The following is a 13,468-nucleotide window of genomic DNA, read 5'->3' as shown; positions in this document are numbered from 1 at the left end:
GCTTTGAGAAAGGACCCTCAAGGCACTGATTCCCTTCAGTAATGACCTAAAATATTTCTCCCAGATGGGCTCAGGTTCCTGAGACAGCCTCCACGCACTTAGTCCATACATCTTGTTTGCAGTTAATGGCAAAGAGTTAGCTGAGAAATCTAAGATAACAAGGCTTTTACTTTATAAATGTGCAGCCTAAGAAATCAATCCAAAAATATGTAATGAAAGCATTCCATTTGACACATTCTAGATATATTATCTACATTTTGCTACAAATGCTTTGGCCTAAAATAAATGGCTTTGTTTGCAGAAATGCATACCACACATTTATCAAAACTCCTCACCCGTTGGAAAGTGCTGTAGTCATGGTAACTGGAGGGCTCAGCAGTACCTGAGTCCTGCAGGCTGGCAAGGCTCCTCTTGCTATTCCACCACCCCATCTCGGGGCAGGCACAGGGCGGACACAGCCAGGCATTTGAGAAACTCACTCCCCATTTGCTGTATTTACCAGGTCCTGAGCTAGGGGGTTAAGAGGAAAGAGGACACATCCCAGCTTCACCTTTGATGCACACATGTGGAAAAAAGAAGCAGGTGGAGTTACTCTTTCCAAAAGGAAATATTCAAAAAGTGTATGGAAATATTAATGTGACTTTCAAACGACAAGCGGTTTCTCTAAGCAGGATTCAGCAGAACTCAAAAAGTCAGGACATTGCTCTAGGCAAAAACTTGACAGTACTGGGGCATGGGAGAAGAATTTTAAAGTGCTTCATCCAGTGCAAATTTTCCCAATTAAAGCTATATTTTTTACATATCTGTACATAATAGATATAGAATAGGTTATAGAATATGTATATATACATAGGTCTACATATATAACATATACATAAGTATGTATATACATATTTAAACAAAGATTTCTATGATCTAACTCAAACTTTCAGTGTTGAATCAGAGAGGCCTTGGTCATTAATAAAGAAATAATGAGGCCGGGTGCGGTGGCTCACGCCTGTAATTTCAGCACTTTGGGAGGCTGAGGCAGGCGGATTGCCTGAGGTCACGAGTTCAAGACCAGCTTGGCCAACATGATGAAACCCTGTTTCTACTAAAAATACAAAAAAATTAGCTGAGCAGGGTGGCAAGTGCCTGTAATCCCAGCTACTCGGGAGGCTGAGACAGGAGAATTGCTTGAACCTGGGAGGCAGAGGTTGCAGTGAGCTGAGATCACCCCACTTCACTCCAGCCTGGGTGACAGAGTGATTCTCCGTCTCAAAAAAAAAAAAAAAAAAGAAATAATGAAATAATTCATGAAGTTTGGACAGAGGTGGGGGCAGGGAGCAAAATGCCATTTAGCATAAGATGACCAGCTTCCTGAAAAGTACCTTTCTCTAATATAAACTTCAAAAATCATTTCAAAACTTACCACTTTATGCCGTCCACACCTTTAAGGTCCAAAACTGACATATCCAAAGTAAATAGGAACCCAAGAAAAAAAGGATTATTCCCTGGCTCCAGGCAGATCAGCCCTTATCTCCTTCAAAGAAAATTTCTTGCTGTTTTTATTGACTGTTGTTTTAAATAAAATGAACAGGTAATTGAGAAGTTGTTGCTGAGCTTGTACACGATAGTAGATGGGTTTTTACTCTCCAAATAAGAATATTTTTCCCTCAGTGCACACTGCGTGATAGAATTGTGCACTTGACTTAGTGACCCAGGGGCATTTGAATCCATAGGTAAGAAGGCTCAAAGGAACTCGAAGAGAAAGCAATGGGGAAGCAGATTAGACAGAAGGTCTTTCTGGAAGCAGCATTTTCTGCTGTGGATGAAATCATGTTTTCCAGCCCAATGCACTCCTCCTACAGACACTGGTCGCGTTTCTCCAGGCGCGAGAAGTGCCAATGCCTGTGTCCCATCACAGACTCTGGAGTGAAACTGCCTGGTTCAGATCCCACCAGCCCTGTGGCCAAGGTCAGGTTAATTGATTTATTTAAGCCTCAGATTTTCATCTCTAAAATAGGAATAATAATGGGAATAATAATAGTACTTACCTCTCAGATTGGTTGTGAAGACTAAATGAGAATGCATGAAGGTGCTTAGGGGAGTGCCTGGGGTAGAGTTAGAGCTCAAAAGAGCATAGCTATTGCCATTTATTATTAGTAGCATTTACACATTCAATTATTATTGTCATTATTATTATATTCAAGGTGTGAAATGGCAATCAATGTGAAGAAGTGAGCAATAAACACGTTTTGGGAAGATAACCTCACAAACACACTCTCTTCTTTCCCTGTGGTAGACCATGAACCCTAATGTTTTGGGATGAATCTAGGCTTTCCATTGGGATTAAGGTCAAAGGCTGAGTCCCCCAGAGCATGATTCATAGTGTTAGGAATAAAGCCATCAGAGTGACATAGAACGCAACAAGAAATACACTTTTACTCTTTCATTTTTGTTTAATTTTATTTTAGAGACAAGACCTGGCTCTGTCTTCCAGACTGGAGTGTAGTGGCATGATCATAGCTATCATAGCTAGTAAGCAGTACAACCCCAAATTCCTGGACTCAAGCAGTCCTCCTGCCTCTCAGCCTCCTTACTAGCTGGGACTACAGGCATGTGCCAACACACTCAATTAAACTTTTTTTTTTTTTTTTTTTTTTAACAGATGGGATCCCACTATGTTGCCCAAACTGGTCTCAAACTCCTGGCCTCAAGTGATCCTTCTACCTCAGCCTCCCAAACTGCAGAGATTACAGGAATGACCCACCATGCTCGGCCAGTTTTACCCTTTCAAATTAGTTCTTAAACAATTCATGCATAGACAGATCCTCCTTATAAAAATTCAAACAATTGCAGGTAAGGACAAATTGGCCTTTGACCACCATCCCTGATCCTAGAGTCCTCTTCAGAGGGAAGCACTGTTGTCAGAGTAGAATCCATCCTTCCACACCTTGTCCATGGAAAAATTCACACTGCTCGTTTTGGTTCACATAAATGGACTTAAACCCTATGAGTTATTTTGCAACTGCTTTTTTCATTCAATAATGTCTGGAGCTATTTCCATGTTAGTATTCATTTTTTAAAAAAAAATGGTGCCTATTCCCAATAACCACAATGGATTGCTTCAATAGGCCTGATGAATGTCCATCCCTTGCCTGCTTCTGTCTGTTCCAGAAGTCATTGCTTTGTGGGGGAAACGGCTGACTAGCCTGAGACACTGGACATTTGTTCTTTGGCTCTAGCAATTCTAACTAGAAGTGAGACCTTGTGTTAATTGTTAGCCCACTCTGAAATTCAGTACCCTTATCTATGAAGTGAGAGATTTGGACTATATGGTTTCTAAGTTTCCAAACAGCTATGATAATCAGTGTTTTGGTATTGAGACAGAGAAAAATGGTCTCTTTCAAATGTCAGAGTGAAAAAAGTCACGTGAGTGGGAAAAGCTGATGATCTCTGAGGAGGTTATTCCTACCAATGCTTCCCACAAAGTCAGGTCTATTCCTCACCTATACTCTGGCTTACCTTGTTCTTTTAATGCATGCCTAGTATTTAATAGTATGTGAGCTTTATTTGACATCACCGGAGTCAAAATATTTTTGCGTAGTCACAGATACACAAATTCCTCTGAAGGAATTTCATTGAAAATAATTACAGCTGGACCATTTATTGGGGATAAAATTAGGATGTCAGAAGACAGGTTTGGGGAAGTCAGTGCTAAAAGGGAGGGATTTGAGTACCCTAAAAATGTTGTGTTCAATCATTTATTTCCTCAACACTTATTGAGCGCCTACTATGTCCAGCGGCCAGGATATTAAAATGAAGAACAAAGACCATTAGCCTTGGTGCTTCCAAAATCTCAGCCATTGCTTGTTTTCTACCCACAGGCTGTTTGTGTTATGGGGCAGTTCTTTCGCTCCCCAATCCATCACCATTGTACTTTGCTGTCAGAGAGATCAGATGAAGCCTTGAAGAGCCGCTTGTCAGCGTGGGTTTGTTTTTAATGAGGTTTCCTTCAACCCCACTATTAATGTTTAATCAGTGCAGGAGGAGGGTGGTTGGCAAAGATTATTTTATAACTCTTATCATTGTTGCTGGAACATAAAAAAATTATCATTACTGATACCAAAAAGGAAATGTTGTTTCACCAGGAAATGGCAAACTGGGACCTACTGTGGTGTGGATGAGCAGTGACGTAATCGAGGGTGGGGAGTGTGGAGGTGGAACGTGAGGGCTGCAGTGTTGAACGAGGGGGAGAGGGGATCCAGCAAACGTTCTCCTACCTTCTTCCCTTTTCCTCTGAGTGGCAGTAGCGTGTAAAGACCTAGAGAGTTCGTTGCATAACCTGCCAGTACGTACCCTAGGGTTGAGCCCAGCCTTTTGCCCCACATCCCACATTCTATTGGACTTGTTCACAACCCCAACCACATTCCCACTCCCTTAGATGTGGTCTTAGAGCTCCAAGATTGAAGGGCCCCCAAATTTCTTTTTTTTTTAATTAAAAATTTTTTTTTGTGGAGACAGAATCTCCCAGGTTGCCTAGGCTGGTCTTGAACTCTTGGCCTCAAGCAATCCTCCTGCCTCAGCCTCCTGAAGCACTGGGAGTGAGCAACCACACCCAACCCCAACTCCTTATTTTGCTCCCAGGTTCAGCCTTGTCTCTGGAGGGAGAGACATAGCACAGAACCTCCCAACCCCATCTGCTTCTCTAGTTAACTAAGCAAGTCAATCCTTAGCCTCCAGCCCTTCGGCTCCCCGCCTGCATAATCAAACAGATTTAGAGTAAAGCCAGCATTGGATTAAATCCTAGTGTTCTTTAATAGACTGCTAAACATAAATCCATGGAGGGCTAAACGATTCTTCCCCTCCCCCTGTCTCCCACCATCATCCCCTCCCTCCCCACACAAATTGCACCAGTTTAGACCCTGCCTTCTTTACACCTTTATTCCTGCCTGTGAACTGCTTTGAATTTTTGTCATAATTGCTATGTGACTTTCAAGCATTCTTGAATTTTTTTCTCCACATAAACCTTATTTTGCCCCCAACAGTGATGGAAACAAACTTGGAAAGTTTTGGAAGCATCATTTCTGTATTATAAGTCATCACACTTCCTCTGTTGACATTCATTCATTGGTTCATAGCTAGTGGCCATAATTTAATGATCTGCCCTTTAGATCTCCTACATACACTGCTATTTTTCTAACCAACAACATGCAAAAAATGGTGTAAGGGCAAAGACAGCACCAAACACCAGCAAGGCCGTGAAGCTGTTTTTATTATGATGATTTCCTTATGTTGCACAGACTGTGGCATCCAGCTAGACAAGCTCTGTGGTTAATATTATATTTGAAATGAAAAAGATTCCAAGTTCTTCAAATTTGCATTCTCAAAGTCTGTCTTCTTGAATTTCTATATTTTAAAAACAATCTTCTGACGATTAAGATCGTATTTAAATCGGCTTTGCAAATTCCAGCAAGAAACTGAGTCCACATCATTTGAGGTGCTAGTCTGTCGACTTCCCTTGCTTCCCCCTAGCCAAAAAGATAAGCCATTTTTAAAATTGTATAATTACTTAAAAAAATGTTTAAAGTATTCAACACACAGCAAGCTAGGCTCCCTGAGAGTTATGATACAGGAGAAAGGGACAAAAGGATACCATGCCAAAAACTGGAAGAAGGAAATTGATAAATTGAATATGACTCTAAAGCAATGGAACAAAGCAAATGTTAACAGGCAGACTGCAATTCTGGCTACCCTGGAGGCATTAGTTATTTGTGAGCTGATCCTAAATTAATTTGCTCAGAATGACCACTACAGAGCTGCTTTAAGAGACAGTGTACACAGTTCTGCAGTTGCATGATTCCTACATATGACAATTAGACAGCAAGGCTAAAGCAGAGAGCTATCTAGCAACTGCATAGCCCAGAAAAAAACAACTCTGGTTCCAATTTACTGACAAACTCCTAACTTGCTGAAGTCTCAGTGTCTGCCCCTTAGTTTTTGCCTTTTATACAATTATCTTTTGGTTATTGCATGCATTCAAAAAAAAAAAAAAGTTCCATTGAGCATTCCCTGACAGAGAGGAGAAAGGCCTTTCTCTCATTCCCATCTTCCATACTAAACTTCTCTTCCATCTGTATTTTTTTTCCTCTTCCCAAAGGAGGGCCTTCTCTGACAGTCTGGGAATTCAGAGTGTAAATCACCCCTTATTAGCTCTGAACATTGGACAAGTCACTTTACTTCTGTCAGCCACAGATACTCAAGAAATATTTACTGAGTTAGTATGTTTTCTAAGAGATGGGGATTCAGGGGAGAACAAGATAAAGCCCCCACTTTATAAGTTCACATACTTATGATGGGAGAAACAATCAACGGGAGAACAAAGAGGCACTTAATAGAGTGTCAGAGGGAGGCAAAGGTCAGCGGTTGGGGTGGGGGAAGGGCAGAGAGTGAAGGAGGGAGGTTACTTTGGATGGGGCCACCAGGAAAAGCTCTTCAGGTCATGAGGTCTGAGCAGAGACCAAATAAGGTAAGAGAGTGAGTCACATCTTGGGGAGAGACAGCAATTGCAGACAGCAAGGTGAGACTAAGGTTGGCCTGTTCCACGAATGACAAGCTGGTGTGGCTGGAGTGAGGTCTGTGTGGGACAGAGTAGAAGGAGATGAGGGAGGTACGTGGAACTAGGACATATGCACCCTGTGGCCATTGTGGGACTTCTGATTTTATTCAGTGACAGGAAACAACTGGAGAGTTTTAGCAGAGGAGTTTTGTTTTATAAAAATTTTGTTTTATAAAACAAAATTTTGTTTTTATAAAAATTTTGTTTTATAAAACTGGCTCTGATTGATTTTGTCAAGAGTGGACTCCAGAAGGGTAAAAGTATTGCTTACTCCATGGAAGCAATAAGACCAGAAAGGAGGTTATAATGATGACTGTGGCAGGGATGATGGTAGTTCACTAATCTATGAGGGTAACAGTAGCAACAATTGCATGGCACTGTTGTGAGAATTAAATAAGATAGTACGTGCAGGTAGCTTGACATTGTGCCTAGCACATAGTAATAACAGTGTTAGCATTCTTTCGTTTGTTTGTTTGTTTGTTTTGAGGCATGGTCTCGCTCTGTTGCCCAGGCTGGAGTGCAGTGGGGTGAGCTCCTCCTGGGCTCAAGCGACCCTCACACCTCAGCCTCCCAAGTAGCTGAGGCTACAGGTGCTCGCTACCACACCAGCTAATTTTTGTGTGTTTTTAAAATTTATTTATTTATTTATTTATTTATTTATTTTTGTAGAGATGGGGTTTTGTCATGTTTCCAGGCTGGTCTCGAACTCCTAGGCTCAAGTGATTCACCCAGCTTGGCCTCCCAAAGTGCTGGGATCACAGGTCTGAGCCACCACACCTGGCTTGAGCATTCTTATTGCTATCATGATGATTATTATTTTGAGGTGATTCTTCTATGCTAACTCCTTTTCTAAGCTTTGGCACTCATATTGCTTGAGGGATTCCAAATGTTTCTTTCTTTCTTTCTCTTTTTTAAAGATAGGGTCTTGCTTTGTTGCCCAGGCTGGAGTGCAGTGCATGATCATGGCTCACTGCAACCTCTGCCTCCCAGGCTCAAGCCATCCTCCCACCTCAGCCTCCCAAGTAGCTGGTACACACCACCATGCCCAGCTAATTTTTGCTTTTATTTATTTATTTTTTTTGAGACAGAGTCTCACTCTGTCACCCAGGCTGGAGTGCAGTGGTGCGATCTCGGCTCACTGGAACCTCCACCTCCTGGGTTCAAGCGATTCTGCTCCCTCAGCCTCCTGAGTAGCTAGGATTACAGGCACGCACCACCACACCCAGCTAATTTTTGTATTTTTAGTAGAGACGGGGTTTCACCATGTTGATCAGGCTGGTCTTGAACTCCTGATCTCATGATCTGCCTGCCTTGGCCTCCCAAAGTGCTGGGATTACAGGTGTGAGCCACTGTGCCTGGCCAATTTTTGCATTTTTTATGGAGACAGGGTTTCCCCATGTTGCCCAGGCTGATCCAAATATTTCTTTTCTTTTCTTTTCTTTTTTTTTTTTGAGATGGAGCCTCGTTCTGTCACCCAGGCTGGAGTACAGTGGCATGATCTTGGCTCACTGCAACCTCCACCTCCCGGGTTCAGGCGATTCTCCTGCCTCAGCCTCCCAAGTAGCTGGGACTACAGGCACCTGCCACCACATCCAGATAATTTTTGTATTTTTAGTAGAGATGAGGTTTCACCATATTGGCCAGAACGGTCTCAAACTCCTGACCTTGTGATCTGCCTGCCTCGGCCTCCCAAAGTGCTGGGATTATGGGCATGAGCCACCCTGCCCGGCTGGTCCAAATATTTCTTAATCTCTTCCAAGCACTCCCTTGTGTGTCCAAGCAAGCTTGCATACAGGAAGGTTTATGCATTTGGTCCAAAATGTTCAAAATTCTTTGTCAAGGCCATTTTTATTCACTGTGGTTATACATCCTGCCACTTACGACCTTAGAGAGGCAGCGTGGTAGTGAGTCCTGACATGGCACTGCTTCCCAGGGGCATCTGGTGGTTGGTGGAGAGCGGCATTTCTGAATGGCACGATGGCAGGAGGGCAGTGCTGGCACTTTGAGTGAGGTCTGGGGATATTAAATGAAACAGTCCTGCACAATCAATGATTTTCCACGCAGACTCCCCATGCTGTCCCTCTGGAAAACACTCAGGAGGCAGGAAAGTCTCCTTGCAGGTTGTACATGGCCCAACTCCAAGGAAGTTGTACAGCATGGGGGGCTTGGGGATGCTGGCATAGAGGAAATATCAAAAAAATGGAAGAAATTTCCTCCACTACCTTCTTGGAAGGTTAAGGATATCCAATAAGTTAATGTATGTATGTATTAATTAAGTTGTAAGTCATCATAAGGCTGACCAACCTGTCCCTCTGCACACACAAGTTGCTAATCAGGCAGAAAATAGTCTCTGCCTTAGAGAATTTATAATTCAATCATCAGTAATGAGTAGCTGTACCCTCCTATTAGAGAAGAAAGTGGGCAATGTGTTTTCAAAATTATGGGCCTGGTTTTTCCAAACCAAACATCTTATTTTTAATTAAACTTTGTAAATGCCAATTCTTTTTTTCTCTAGTTATGAATATTTCCACAAGTATATCCATATTGTATCAAAATGTATTAAGTCAAAGATACTTAAAATACTACTTAGGCTTTTAAAAACAAAATTACATGTAACATTGTTTATGACACCTACCTTCTTTTAAAAATGGGAAAGGAAATAGTCAATGGCCCAAATTAATCTCTTTTTTCTCTCTTTTGCTCTTTTTTTTTAAAGAAAAGTTATGGTTGTCTCCTTTACAGCAAAATAATCTCAAGAGAAATTCTGATCTGCTAGAATAAAATTGAACTGATTCTTTACGAAATTTCATTTTTGTAGTCAGAAAATAGCCACTTTTATGCATTCATTATTAAATCACTCATTTGTAGATAATAAGCATTGTCTACCATAGGCCAGTTTTGCACAAACTTTCAAAATTTATTCCAAAGGGCACTCCTAGCCTAAATAAACAACAAAATAGGAATAGGAGGCATGGGCAACAAATACTAGAAGCTACACTTAATGTAATTTTTTGAAGGGGATAGTTTTCCTTTATTAATAAGATAATTAAAGGGAAATAACAAAAAAATAAAAGAACTGTGTTAAAAATGTGCTGAGGTTAAAACGTTGGCACACTAAGTACATTCAACAAGCTTAATGACCATGGCAGGCACTGACCGCTGTTTACTTTGTATTCACCCTCCTTCTTTCCTACTAACAAATACCAAACAAAGAGAATCCCCTATTTCAGTGTAGATGGATTCATTTTCCAATTCCAGAATGTGAATCAAATTTGTCTAACCTAGTCACTATCCATGGACAATGGCTGGTCTAAAGGTAGTGATTAAACCCAATTTTAGCCAATGAGATGTAAACAGATATCTGCTCGGTAAGCTTCCAGGAAAACCTTTGAAGCACTGTATTAAAAAGGCAAGTTCTGCTTAGGGATGTATATTATAATTCTTAGAGCAATCATTAAAATAGCAATACAAAGAAATATAGCTAAAAATCAAATAGATAAATTAAAATGGAATACTAGGAAAATTGTTTAAAAAACAATAAGATGGGAACAGAAGAACAAAAAATGAAGGGTACAGATGTTGAGATGATGAAATGGTAGACCTAGATTCAGCCATATCAATAATTACATTAAATGTTAATGATCTAAACACATTAAAAAGCAAAAATTATCAGAGTGAGTAAAAAAAAGCAAGACTCAACCATATGCTCTGTACATGATACCATCTTTATTTGTGTCTTCTCTAAGTAAGAAGACACAAATAGGTTTGAAAGTACATGCAACAAAAAACATACTGGCCTGGCATGGTGGTTCATGCCTGTAAGCAATTTGGGAGGCTGAGGCAGGCAGATTTCTTGAGCCCAGGGGTTTGAGACTACCCTGGGCGACATACCTAAACCTCATCTCTACTAAAAATACAAAAAGTTACCCAGGTGTGGTGGTTTGTGCCTGTAGTCCCAGCTATTTGGAAGGCTGAGGTGGGAGGATTGCTTGAGCCCAGGAAGTTGAGGGGGCGGTAAGCCATGATTGCACCACTGCACTACAGCCCGGACAATGGGAGTGAGACCCTGTCTCAAAAAAAAAAAAAAAAAAAAAGATACACCAATAATTCTTTTTAAAAAATGTTAAGCAACCCAGAGGAAGTCAGAAAAAGTAAACAAAAAAGAAGAAACTAACAGAAAACTAAAAATAGAAAAAAATAGAATGAAAGATTTAAGCCCTGACATATCAATAATTACATTAAATATAACTGGTGTAAACACACCAATTAGAAGACGAAGATTGGCAGAGTGGATAAAGAACATAGCCTAACTATATGCTGTCTATAAGAAACTCATTTCAAATACGAATCCTGAGAACATTTTTAGGGACTAAATGTTTGTGTTTCCACAAAATTCATTTGTTGAAGCTCTAGACCCAACTAAGATGGTATTTGGAAAAATAAGTAAGCCTAAGAAGGCTGAAGAGGATATATTGATATCAGATTAAATAAACAATAAGACAAGAATATTACCAGAGATAAAAGAGAATATATCGGAAATATAAAAGGAGCAATCCATCAGAAAGACATATAAATTATAAACATGTGCCTAATAACAGAACCTCAAAATACATGAAGAAAAAAATTAACCAAATTAAAGGGAGAAAGAGATAATTCTGCAATCATAGTAAAATATTTTAATATACTTCTTTTATCAATTGATAGAACAACTAGACAAAATTCAGGACATAGTAGATTTGAATAATACTATAAAATACCTTGATATAATCAGCATTTGTACAATATTACGTCCAACAACTGCAGAATACATATCCTCTTTAAGTACACATGGTACATTCACCAAGACAGACCATATGCTGAGCCATAAAACAAATCTCAATAACTTCTAAGGAATTGATAGCATGTAGAGCATATTCTCCAACCACAATAGAATTAAATTACAAACCGTATCAATAAAAGTAACATATCTAGGAAACCTCAAATATTTGGAAACTAAATGCAAGCTTTCAAACGTTATAAGTCAAAGGAGAAATCAGAAGGGAATTTAGAAATTATGTTAAACACAATGACAAAAATAGAACACATAAAAATATATGGGATGTGGGTAAAGCAGTGCTTAAGGAGAAATGTATAGTTTTAAATGCTTGTATTAGAAAACAATTTGATAGTTTTAAATTAATGATTATTTTAAGAAGCTAAAAAAAATAAACCCAAGGTAAGTATCAGAAAGTAAACAAAATTAATTACAACAAAAGTCAGAAAAATAGAAAACACACAATAGAGAAAATTAACAAAACCAAAAGCTAGTTCTTTGAAAATATTACCAACAAAGAATTATTGGAACCAAAATTTAAATAATCTGAAATTGAGAAGCCCTGAGCTACAGTAACAAATCAGTTTGGCCTTAGCAAATGGTAGATATATAGACCAGGAGAACTGGATAGAGAGTCCAGAAATATGCCATATATATGGTTATTTTTTTAAAGTGTCAAGGAAATTCAATGGAAAAAAATATTTTCAACAAATGGTGCTGGAACTATTGCATATCTATATGGGGAAAAAATGAACACTGACCCTTTCTTCAAATCATGTACAAAAATTAAGGCAAACTGTATAATAGACTAATATAAAATCTAAAACTATAAAACTTCCAGAAGACAACTAGGATAAAATTTTAGAAACCTTGAGATAAACATAGTTTCTTAGATAGGAACACTAAAGCATAGACCATAAATGGAATAAATGATAAATTAAACTGCAGCAGCCAAGGAAGATATACAAATGACCAGTAAGCACATAAAAAGGTATTCAATATCATTAGTCATTAGGAAAATGCAAATCAAAACCACAGTAAGATACCACCTCACACACACTAGAATAGCTAGAATAAAAATGACAGTGTTGATAAATTTTAGAAAGGAGGTGAAGGAATTGCATCCCTCATACACTCCTGGAGTGGGAGAGTATAAAATAAAGCAGCCACTGTGGAAAACAGTTCAGTGGTTTCTCAAAAGGTTGAACATAGTTTCCATATAATCCAGTAATTTCACTCATAGGCATATATTCAAGCAAAATGAAAACATGCAAGCATACAAACTTGTACACAAATGTTCATAACAGCTTTATTTGTAATAGCCCTAAACTGGAAACAATCTAAAATTGACAAACTCCTTGTAATGAAGAAAAAAGAGAATCCAAATAACCAAGAATTTAAAAACAATTATAACTATAGATTAAACCAATATTAAAGGGATTATGAGAGAATATTATGAAAAACCTTATGCCAACAAATTTGACAACTTACATAAATGAACAAACTCCTAGAAAAATAAAACTTATCAAAATTGACACAAGAAGAAACAGAAAATCTGAATAGCTCTATCTCTGTTAAAAGAATTTAATTTGTTACCAGCAACCTACCCACAAAGTAAATTCTAGGACACTTAGTTTCACTGGTAAATTTTATCAATCAAGGAAGAAATAATACTGATCTCATGTAAAATTTTTCAGAAAATAAAGCAGGAGGAAACACTGCCTACTCATGTTATGAGACAATAACTCTAATCTCAAATTCTTTTTCAAAATGACATACTAATATCCCTCATGAGTAGTGGTTCATGATGTTTCCCTCTTAAAGGAAATTTGTCAACATGTGGAGACATTTTTTAATATCATAACCTGGCCAGAGAGGGGTGGACAACCACTGGATAAAGGAATAAGCACTAGGAATAAACATTTCTGTAACATTTCACAATTTTTATTATGAAATGTTGACGGAAAAATGAAGGGATTATAATTTTCTTATATTCCCTAACAAATTTTATTTTTACCTAGAAGTAGATAGCTATAAACATACTATAATATTCA

Source organism: Pongo pygmaeus, chromosome 6 (genome assembly GCF_028885625.2).
Source record: "Pongo pygmaeus isolate AG05252 chromosome 6, NHGRI_mPonPyg2-v2.0_pri, whole genome shotgun sequence".
NCBI classification, from domain to species: domain Eukaryota; kingdom Metazoa; phylum Chordata; class Mammalia; order Primates; family Hominidae; genus Pongo; species Pongo pygmaeus.
This window is presented reverse-complemented; position numbering follows the sequence as displayed.